Genomic DNA, 11417 nt, shown 5'->3' with positions numbered 1-11417 from the left:
AATGGTATCCTGAGCGGGTGCTGATGGGAACAGTTTATCGAAAGTCCACTTTTGCCCTGTGATCTTTGTTTATCCGCAGTTCCTCACGGAGTAAGAAGAAATCATGCACCCCTCCGACTTACGACGACGGTGGTTGAACGTGAAGATCTATCGTGGCGGATTCTTTGGTTGTCGTCTTAGTTTAGACCGAGTATCGACGGTGTCGAAATGGAGCAGTCAAATAGACGCCGGCTTCATAACGCGAGGCACTCAGCTTCGATTCCAGCCACTGGGGCGTTTTTTTCTTTCATTTCACCCACGATCATTCATCACCATCGTCAGAGAATGTTGGTTTTCCTGCAGGGCGTTTTCGCGCCACAGACGCCATCAGTGAGGACACAAAAGCTTCGCTTTAAAATCTGATTACGTGTGCTTGTCATAGTCTGTTTTCTTACGATCCTCGTACAGCTGGATATGGCCATGTACTCGTTTCTATTTTGTTGCGTGTGTTTCTCGAACAACTTGAAAAAATCCCGGGCCATCTCCACTAACGTGATACCTGGGGAGGGGCGAAGCGTGTAGTGGAAAATGTATTCTTGGCGCCATGGAGATTGTGCCAACGGAGATTAAAACGTTGGGGGATAGATGCATACAGCTTTGCTGTAAAACACTGTGATTGATTCCTCGGTCATAGGAATCGGTAAAAAACGAAAGTGAAATGCGCAGCGAAATCTGCAGCTGAACATAATTTGCGGCTCGGCGGCTGTGTTGTGGGTGTGCTTGGTGCGCGACGTTCTGCTGGCGGGCCGTTTCGGCAAAGGTGTATTGTCGTCATTTCCGTGACAGATATGACGTCAGTGAAATCTTGGTGTATCCCGGCATAAGACAGTTTCGTGCTAAAATATAAAACCCGAAAATGAACAACATTAAGTATAACGTACTACTTAGTACTACATGTTGCTTCTCCGCAAGAATCCTTGTGTGCAGGGGTTCACCCTTTACAGGCCGCTTGCTTCGTTGAATTGGCGTCATTTCTGTGATGGATATGACGTCATTGAAATATTTCTGTATCCGGGAATAAAACATTTTCGTGTTAAAAGCCTCGTGTCTTTGAAGCACGAAGCGTTCTAGCGCGAGGTGTAAATGAGTGCCTCGGTGTTTCTTTAGTGCGCCATACGTACTAGCGCGAGACGTAAACGAGTGTCCCGGTGTTTAGTACCGTTGCCACATGAGACGACGGTTACAATGACGACGACATGAGACGCCAACAGCCCGAGCCTATAAGGGGCTTCGCCCCTCAAATGAAAATGTGGCAGACATGGAACTGCGAGCGGGGCTCACGCTACGTAAAAAGAAAGGAGTTAGCCCTAGCTGATGTGTGTAGTGGTGTTTTCCTGCTGTGGTTCTCTTTTAGGCTACTGCAGGATGGCAATTATGCTCAACAGGGTTGAAGAACATGAATATACCACTGAAATTGAATGTTTCATAGCGAATACGATGGATAAAATGGGGCTGCCCATATGCATGTACAGTTTTGACCAAAAGCATGCAGGCCCTGATGAAGATCTGTATTCCACAGATAATTAAACCAAGAGCTTCACTCCTGATTGTAGGGATTACAGTCGAGTCCACTTATAACGATACCGTTTATAACAATATATCGGATATAACGATGAACAGCTATGGCACCGTCAACTTTTGTATTCTTTATATGGTAAAATAAACCGCTTATTACAATGCTCCAGTGCCACGATATCGGATATAACGATTGAATTCGGTTAAATGTGCACCAAAAGTGCAACAGTGATGACTCTGATGACGCGGTTGCGCAGCCTACTCATCAGGTAGTGTCTTCGTAGGAGACCCAATGCGTGGCACCTAGATTCTCCTAGATTCCTAGCACCTAGAGATTCTCTTGGAAAAGATTTGCGCTAGCTACACACGCGGCAAACAAAGGTGACCGACTGTGGCTTCTTTTCCGCAAATTATTAGTAGTACGACCTCGCTGGCATGCGAATAAAATGTTTTGAGCTCTGTTCCACCTTTTTATTTCGCAACCCACTTATAACAATTATCGGTTATAACGATGGGATTTCCTTGGCACTTGCATATTGTTATAAGTAAACTAGACTGTATACTTGTGTTATGATTCAAATAAAAAAAACGTTTTCACCAACCTTACGACACAATGACCTTCGTTAATATCGGTGTTCGGCTTCTGTTCTGATTTATTGGTGGCTTTGGAACTTTTCACATTCCCTGAGGAGTTTTCACCATGGCCGTACCACTCATTCGGAGGCTTTAATGTTGCTGAGGTACTCCGTTGCAGCTGTGTGGTGTCAACGTGAGCTGGAAGTTGCCTGAGAAAGTGGCGCACAAAATAAAATAGAGCAACGATGCCACAAAACAATTCCGAATCCCTGCTGCGGTTCCTCAAGCTGTGCATCACACATAAAGCATTTATGTACGAATGTGTACAGCTAGAGAGGTGTGATACCACACAATGCCTCACGTAGGCACGGAACGAAAACCAGGAGGGGACCTCGCCGGCTGTAAGAACTTCCGCGGCCGAGTCGTATTTTTTCATCTCCAGGCCTAATACACTCGTTCTTCTGCCCCAGATGCTCTTGTCAGTCGCAGACAACAGCGCGGAGCACGAAACAGATTTGTTATGCTCTCTGTTTTTTCGCGAAGACATTGCCACTAGAAAAAACTACAGGCGAACTTTGTCAACAACCGGGCGGCAAGAATGGTCGTTGTCGTGAGACGGAAAAAAAAAATGCTCCAAATTCTAAAATATTGTCTTTCGTCGAGAATCCAGCAGTGACATTGGACGTTATGCATTTGAGATATGTAAAAGGTGCCTCGAGGTCGTGCGCATCTTCATATCTGAATTTTCCGCGCGTTCACGCACTTGCACTTTATGGGCGCATTTGCAACAGCGACGGACTCGAGCTGAATATAAAGCAACGTGGACGTGGTAATGCGAGTGAGATGCAAACAAGACGCGTGTTCGAGGAATGTTTTTTTTTTCGGCGCGTTTTGTCACGCATGGGACATTAGTCTTGGCGTTATGTATGCAAATTACGCTCCGTATAAACGCGGGAGTTTTATCGAGCAACAAAGTATCGCTATGGAAACACGGTTCAGACGGTACCCCTCTTGTTTCCAAAGCCCGTCATTTCTCAAGCACGAAATGTTGCTCGCCCCTGTTGTGCTAAGTACTACTGCACGGTTCTTAGAAGCGAAGTCGGCATTGTCGTAAAAATTAAGATCCGGAAGCTCGGAACATTACGAAGCCATTTAGGAAGGCCGTGTGCGCATGGTTGGCTTTCAAAAGTGAACGATCCGAGAAGAACGCAAGAAAAAATATTTACGTTGCCGAGAATATGCCTTTGTAGGACTCTCTGAAAAACTATAACGAATTGTAGGGAGGCGGCGGGAAGGTGAGGCGAGAGGTTATTGGGGAAGTGAACAGGCATTGGGATTTGAATTTAAAGTAAAATTTAGTGGTTTAATGATACTCGAGATATCTCGCACAAAATATAGTTGATCCTTTTCTCATATTAATCGGTAAAACACGAAAGTGAAATGTGCCTTCAAAGGAGCATTTTAATTTTTATAGTGCATCGATATGAACTTGCCCATCGCTATTTATATTTTGTTGGTACCGCACTGTTAGACGCATCAACATTAGACACTGGATTACACGCATTGCGGAAATCCGATTGAGACCCCAGGCGCTCGCAAACCATGCGAATGAAACCGAACGGGTTGTGAGCGAATCGTTTGGTGAAGTCACAGTAAGCTACAACGAAATGAGCATGATTTGTGGGTCGGCAGCAGTCTTGTGGGTGTGCTTGGCGAGCGACGTCCTGCTGGCGGGTCGCTTAGGCAAAGTTGCGACTACATTGGTCCTGCTCCGTGGCGAGTACGCCAGATACTTGCGTTGCGACGAGCTCAGCTTGTGGAACGCGGCGGCGGCATTCCACAAGCTAAGCGGCGTTCCACATAGGCTGCTGACGGAAAAACACAGCAGCTTCTGCGGCTGCACGCTGCCCTATCGAGGCGCCAACTATCGGCGCTAATTAGCGTCATGACGTACTACTTCGCCTCACCTCTCCTAGCCGCAGCACCATCTGAATAGACAAGTTAAAGGAAAGGACATAAGGCGCGTTCGTACAGCTATATGTGAATGATTTCTTGGCTGAGTCGGTAGAATGGTTCCCACCTCCCGTGGCGGCCAAAGTAATTGTAAAGTAAACTTCGCGCCGAAGCGTCAATGGAACTTTTTCTGGTGATATCATTTCCGTGACGGATATGACGTCGGTGAGGTTTGTGCACTTTGACATCAAACACTTTCGTTTTCAAAAGCACGTTAGCACATGTGCACCAGAAGTCCTGGCGTAGTGCGGTGCGCCATCCATGTCACTCCATGAACGCGAAACAATCGCATCAACAGCGAAGCATGGAAGGGTTGCTATAAACATGATTAGAGCGGACAGTGCTGTATCGACCAGAGATGACAAATTCGGAGAATGATCACAAGGAATTTTCTACGGACGCATACCACTAGCAATATTCGATTGTGAACGTCAACAATGGATGAAAAAGCAGTTGAGATATTTAAAAAAAGTTAATTCAGAATTACGGATTGTTCAATGGCTGAAAATTTAACCTATTAATTCGGACAGATACGGCGGCAGTTAGGTTAATTTGCACTCCCCACCAAGTTCAAGTGGGAAAACACCAGCGCATTTCACCGCACCGCGCTTCAGTTAATTTGGATCAGCAGCAGATATCAAATATACACCTAAAAACCTTCGAAATTAGAACGGGATACGAACGAGCTTCTGTACACCTCGGAGGCACAAAAAAAAGAACACACGGCACTGGTTCACAACCAAGGGAAATGCAGAATGCCCATCGCCGGGGCCATGAGTGTAGTTGACAAGCACGGAGACCACTGATTTGTATTCCAAACCGTAGACCTGTCTAAGGCGAGCGTAATCTATCCGTCGCATCAAAACTTCGAGGAGCGATGACGACGCCTCGAGCTGCCTAGCAACACCTCACGCAGTTGTGCATAGCTTCGCGCTCCCTTCACTAGCTTATATAGGCATGGCTCCGCCCAGCCTGGCCAACGCCCGTCAAGCCTAGACATCATTGCGAGAAACATTGTAAGTGCTCGTGTACCGCGTCGTCGCCCAGGCTTGCGCGTGGGCTTGAGCCAAGTGAAAAGCTTGCAAAAAATTACCAAGAAGAAATACCGAGCGCTCGTGGGCGTGCGTCTTGTGAGGAGCGCCCGGCATTGGCCAGCTCAACTGCGAGAACACTCTGCCCACCGTTCGTGGCGTGATCTCTCGCGTGCTGTTCTCCTCGCCAGTTCACGTGCGTTCGCAACTCAAGTGGAGAGCACAGACGCCGAATTCGCGCTAGGAACTCAAAGTTTGCGATGCCGCTTGCCGCGGGTTCTAACACGTGCTAACGAGTTTCTCTTTGCGAAGGGCGTGTATGCCTGCGGGATTTTTAGAACGATCCGGGCATGCCAGTCATGAAGAACTTTAAGCGGCAAGTCCGGAATTCCATGTGAGGGGCAACAGCCGGGTCTTGTACGAAGGGAGATGGGCAGCCAGCTCTGCGGTTTCTCCATCCTTGCACCACCAGTACTAGGAGCGCTATTTTTTTCTTTCTTTTGGGCTGAACACTTTTGGTTCATTCTTTAGATCAAATGACAATTACAAACGTTAAAAAGTAGAAAGTTTGATGATGTTGAAAACATTCTTCAGTTTTAATGACCGTATACTCGCGATAATTCGGACGCTCGGTTGATTCGGACATTCGCTGCAGTCCCAGGAAATCCGAATTTACGGGGTTTTACTGTACGTGGACACATTCCTTGTGCCTGTTCTCCACAGCCAACTGTTCGCTAGCATTTACTTTGCGAACGTGATAAGCCTTCAGAATGCACTTGTAAAGAGTAATTGACAAGTGCCGACACTTTCACCTACGGTACGTTGTAATGATACCTTGTAAATTAGCGTGGTGTACCTGTTATTCGGGTGTAATTTCTGCGTTTTAGCCGCAAGCCACCATATTAGTTGAAGGCATTCTGCTGATATGATAGAATCGGTGCAAAATAAAGCAGCTCGGTTTATCACCTCCTGTCATTCTCGCCACGTAAGTGTAACATTTCTTAAGCATTCTCTGAACCTTCCATTGGTTGCCACGCGCAGAAAGTTGTTCCGCCTTTGTTTTTTCCATAGTTTATATCATTGTGACTCATCATTTTCCCGATCATTCATTCACCCGGCTCCCTACGTTTCTAATCACGTAGATCATGCACATAAGGTCAATCCTATACACTCACGCACTAAGAAATATCAATTTTCACATCTACTGTTATCCATAAACAAGTGGAACGCACTGCCCTCAATCATCGTCGCTATTACTGAACCCTCCCTTTTCCAATCTTCAGTACTTACTTATTTAGAAGTTGAAAATAATTTGTAGCCACCATTGACAATTAATGTGTAACGCATGCGTAGAGAATGTTTATTGCTATTTCTTGAAATATGTTTCCTGTTATGGCGGACTGCTTACTGTGTTTATTACTTACTGTGTTATTAGCAATGTTGCTTGTGCTATTCGTCAGTTTGATTACTAGTATTACTCCCTGACATGCTGTTTTACTGATGCTTTATTAACCTCCTGTATGTATCCCCCCTTATGTAATGCCCTCTGGGCTCTTAAGGTATTTAAATAAATAAATAAATAAATAATAAATAAATAAATAAATAAATAAATATCTGAGCCGCAGGAGTTGTAAGTAATGGAACTCTGGCGGTAAACCCATCAGCGAGAGCGATGTGAATGAGGAGATGCAAACGAGCAGCTAGGTAAGTAGGCGGCTGAAATTATCTTTTCAGGTTGTTAGGGTATTTGTTAGAGCTCGTCGGTATTTCATAAACGACCACCCTTAGGGCTATAATTTTCAAAGGACATGGTACACGAGGACAGGTGCCATTAGCGTATCGCATTTAGCACCGTTCCTCGTGTGTCAAGTCCTTTAAACTTTTTGCACTGAATGGTGGTTTTTCAAGTTAGCCATGTGCTTCGTTATCAAATTATTAGTGTAAAATGCACATTTTGGTCAATTCTAAAAAAATAGCGAAATTTTCTTCCAAGGTTAACGAAACAAGGCGTAGTATCCGCTGAACTAGTCCCAGTCCCTCTCGTCGCGGAACCCAGCGCAAGTAACCGCGTGCCTTGCCGTTGTGGTGTTCGGTCATCGTGCAGCGAGCGTGATTAATTACAGCTCACCGCCTAAGCAATACTACCCACCGCGGTGGTTCAGCGGCTAAGGCGTCGCGCTGCTGAGCACGAGGACGCGGGTTCTATTACCGGGCGACGCGGCCGCTTTTCTGATGGAGGCGAAAAGCAAAAAACGCCCGTGCGTACGAGATTTCAGCGCACGTTAAAGATCCCCACGTGGTCAAAATTAATTCTGAGCTCTCCATTACGTCGTGGCTCATCGCCTGCGTTGCGTCAGCGCGTTAAACCCTGCAATCAATCCTAAGCAATACTGTTGTTGCCTGTTTATTCACCCACAAGCAATATGAACAGGCCCGGCCTACAAACCCGTTCACGTGAAAATTTTTCTAGAATTTCTTCACAGGCAAGTTTTCTATCAGTGCAAGCATCTGAACTCCCTCTTAAATTGCGCCCAGATACAGCCAGGATAAACCGATTCCCGCCCGCATTCTGTGCGAGAGATCCCGTTATGGCGAGCGCGGTGAGCAGACGCTGCAGATAATCGTAAATCCTGCCAATTTCCCTGCAAGCAGCTTCAGCATATCCTAACGAGGACTCTTCTTGTGAAAGCGCATCGCGCCTTGAGGCTTACCCTACGGCCAGGTTGCAACACGTGTGACGTATTCCGGCGGCCGTTAGGCTTGACCACTCCCATTGCCCGTCAGCGCTAAGTGGGGAAAGTCGCAATAACCAATATGCAGTTTTCTTGTTTCTTTGGGACCGTGAACGCGGAGTTCGGGGAATGCGATTGCCCTTCGCAGTTCTTTTAGGAATTATAATCGGAAAATTGCAAGTTGCAACGCACATTTTCACAGTGAATCGACATAAAACCCAACCGATATTGCGATGCGAGCAGCGACAGATGATTATGTTAAGCCTATACAAACGGCATTGAAATCATCCGGCGACGAATCCACGGCCTGCACATCTCCCTGGATGCTAAAATGCAATCAAGGTATGTCGAAAAATCTATGTATCCGCATCTCTATGGGTCGCTTGTCTCCTCGAAATCTTCAGTTTACAATCTCACTGTTCAACTCCGTTGTCGATGTCAGCCCTCGAAAGCTTTTTTCGTCATCAATCGCAGAGACAAGTGAATAACTTGTTGTGTTCTTTCTGTTAGCAGCAAGAGTGACTGACACGATTGTCATTAGGAATTAAAAAGAAGGAACACGAATATTGTCATTGGACCCGACCATAGCTTATCCAGGCACTGTTCGTCATTCAGCTCTCAGATGACCAAGGCAGGATGCTACGAAGAATTACGGTGAAGGCATACAAGTTCAGGCTGACAACATGACCCTCTCAAGAAAAGCAGTCTCTTGGGTCATAGAAAAATCAGCTGCTATTGAAAAATCTGTAGTAACAACTCCGAAATGCCCCCATTCGACGGAAGTAGAGAGGCATGTATTTTATTTCCTGCCAGAAGATCACAAATCGAGCGATCTTATCTTTCACAAAGCCTTCCCTCACAGCGGCAAGCGGCCCTCGGAAGACATAGCATCTGCAGTAACAGATGCGGGGGGATTCATATCTTCAGTTATAAATAGACTAAGTCAAAAGATACCAAAAAAGCGCAACCTTCAAATTTCCTTTTAGTTTTTGCTTGTGTCAGTTACGTAAATTACTTACGCCGTTTAGAGATTTCTGTTTTTTTTTTACACTATAAAAGACGCTTAGCATTGTGCAGTTAGCTAGCTTTTCCGCTGGGACAAATAGCACAGGTAGGCCGTAAGTTGCGCTCTTTTCAATAGTTCCCTAAAGATGCTGCGCAGTGTTCATTTGCTCCAAATCCCTTTGTTTTGCTTTCTAGGGCGCTCCAGAATGTGACACTCGCTTGGACGTACTTTCAATATTTTTGAGCAGTTAATCGTTTTATAAATCATGCTAAACTAGACAAATTTCGCGTGGTTTACAGCACGCCTTTGACTGTCGTTATGACGTGCAACTTATGCTTCCAGCTTGCTTGAAGGCTTGTTATTATACGGGCCGCTATTCCATCGGAAGATGCGGTGACTTTGCTTGCATTTGAGGCAAAATTAAGAAAAAGAAACACGGCACGATGTCGTTTTGAAACTTTTCCATAGGATGCAAAACTTGTGTTGGGGATGTCCTGCATGGAGTATTCGCTGTAGGTGATCGCTAGATTGTTGGGTTTTAAATAAAACAGGTCACGGTATGACTGCAGCAGTACTCTATTTCCTCCAGCCACTGGCTCATCATTGCTGTTGAGGGTTGTGCCAGAAAATGTTCGCCTTCATCACCACAAACGGGTCTAACGAAATAAAAAAACCTTGTGGAACTAAGACAATTGCATAGCATCGTAAGATTAGAGAAATTTTGCGGGCTGATGAGTTACTGTGAAGTCAAAATAAAAGTTGCTCCGGATAAATTAGTTCACCGAGAACACGAATATACCTTAATTATGCGTAGCTTTGTTTTAAAATAAGGCAGAAAATAGAGACAACGTGAAGAGATGTGCCGCCTCCACTAGCTGTACCACGCAACTTTCTGCCGGAAGTGGCTCAAACCGTGTGGCGTGCGCAACGTCTTTCCTGGGTGCGGCTGGATGGCGCTTATCGTCCATACTTGGGGCGGCGGTACCGCTTTTGGAGAAAGCGTGCGAGCTACGTTAGAGCGGCAGGTTCGACGTCAACATATTGTTTTTCTTCAACAAAGCGTCAATATCGATGACGGGTCCCGTGAAGGAACATTTTCCCTAATGGTCCGGAGCTGTGAAGAGGTGGGAGTTCTGGAAAGCCCGACTGCTTTGATCGAAACTGACCAAACTGCTCGGTACGTGGTAGCATTGTGCTCGGTTGCTTCGATACCGCTATACATCACCGCTGCCTCGCTTGCTTCCGGTTTGCGCTGTTTGTGTAGCTTCTTGCGTCGCCGATTGCGTCACATTTGATGAACGTTTTATTAGCGATGTCTCCGCAATCTATGCATCTTTCGGCACCCAATAAACAATAAAATGGCTATGGGGATGTCAGACTTTCGTTTGAAACTAGCTTGCTGGTTGCCTTCAGGGTCTCTTGAACTACAATGGGCAAAGTAATGCGGCTGAGAAAAAGCACCCCCGAAGGACGAAGGAGAGCTGCGACTTATATACACGGTGACAGATAAGCCCCAGAGCTGCCTTTTTTTCTTTAGGGGCAGCATGGTTTCCACTTTTGTTTGCCTGCAGCTCTGCATTTCTAAATGAGGGACTGTTTTCAGAAGGAGGTGCCTAAAAAAATTCATCGCTTTTATTATCCTCCTCAAAAAGAAGCGTTGCGATATACAACCTCAATACCAAATCTGAAATAAAGTAAGAACTGACCGCCGTAGCTAAGGCGTTATTATTATGAGGATAAGAATGCGGGTGGTTCGATAGTCGCCACGGCTGCCGTTTTTCGGGTGAAGGAGTGGGGAGTCAGTTTTTAGAGCGCGTCAAAGATACCTGGGTAGTTAAAATTCATGAGTATCCCGGCACTACGGCTCAAGTCGTGGTCGAAAAACTGCTTCAGTGCGGAATACCGCGATTTACGCTTCACCTGAGAACAAAAGTTAAAGTTACTGTTCGAAGTGTAAATAAAGGGGAAACTATAGGTTACAGAATAAAGTCACTGTATCCCCCTCATATCAACAATCTGGCAGTGCTCATAAACTAATTCGCCAGAAAAAACTGCGTGGATATTTTGCCTACAGCCTGCCAAAACGTCCACCCGTCTTCTCCGCCTCGTAAAAAAATTAAAATTGTTGCCTTGTTCGTAGTTGTGGCCCGAAGAAACAGGTAGCCACAGCTTTCTTCAAGGTCTACTTAACCTGAAAGAGCAACAATATACTGTTTTTCCCTTTAGGTGAGGCCGAGAAAAATAACTAACGAAAGCACAGCCTTACGTTCTGGATTGAAATAATTCAGCTAATAAGAGATTAGCCGTATACAAGACTTTATAAATTAACCTATTTGGTTCGCTTACAGGCGTGTATTGTTTACTCTTGTTATTACGCCACGGAGCCAAGATGTCCCAAATGGCACATGATGCCCTCCCCCTCCACCCAAGATCATTCAACTCGATAGTAACTGAGTAATCAGCGAAACCCGGATGCACCTTACTCACATGAAAGCGGCGGCCGAA

Source organism: Haemaphysalis longicornis, unplaced genomic scaffold (assembly GCF_048455015.1).
Source record: "Haemaphysalis longicornis isolate Haplotype H1 unplaced genomic scaffold, Haemaphysalis longicornis Haplotype H1 scaffold_2, whole genome shotgun sequence".
Classification (NCBI taxonomy): domain Eukaryota; kingdom Metazoa; phylum Arthropoda; class Arachnida; order Ixodida; family Ixodidae; genus Haemaphysalis; species Haemaphysalis longicornis.
The sequence above is the reverse complement of the archived record's forward strand: the minus strand, read 5'-3'. Positions refer to the sequence as shown.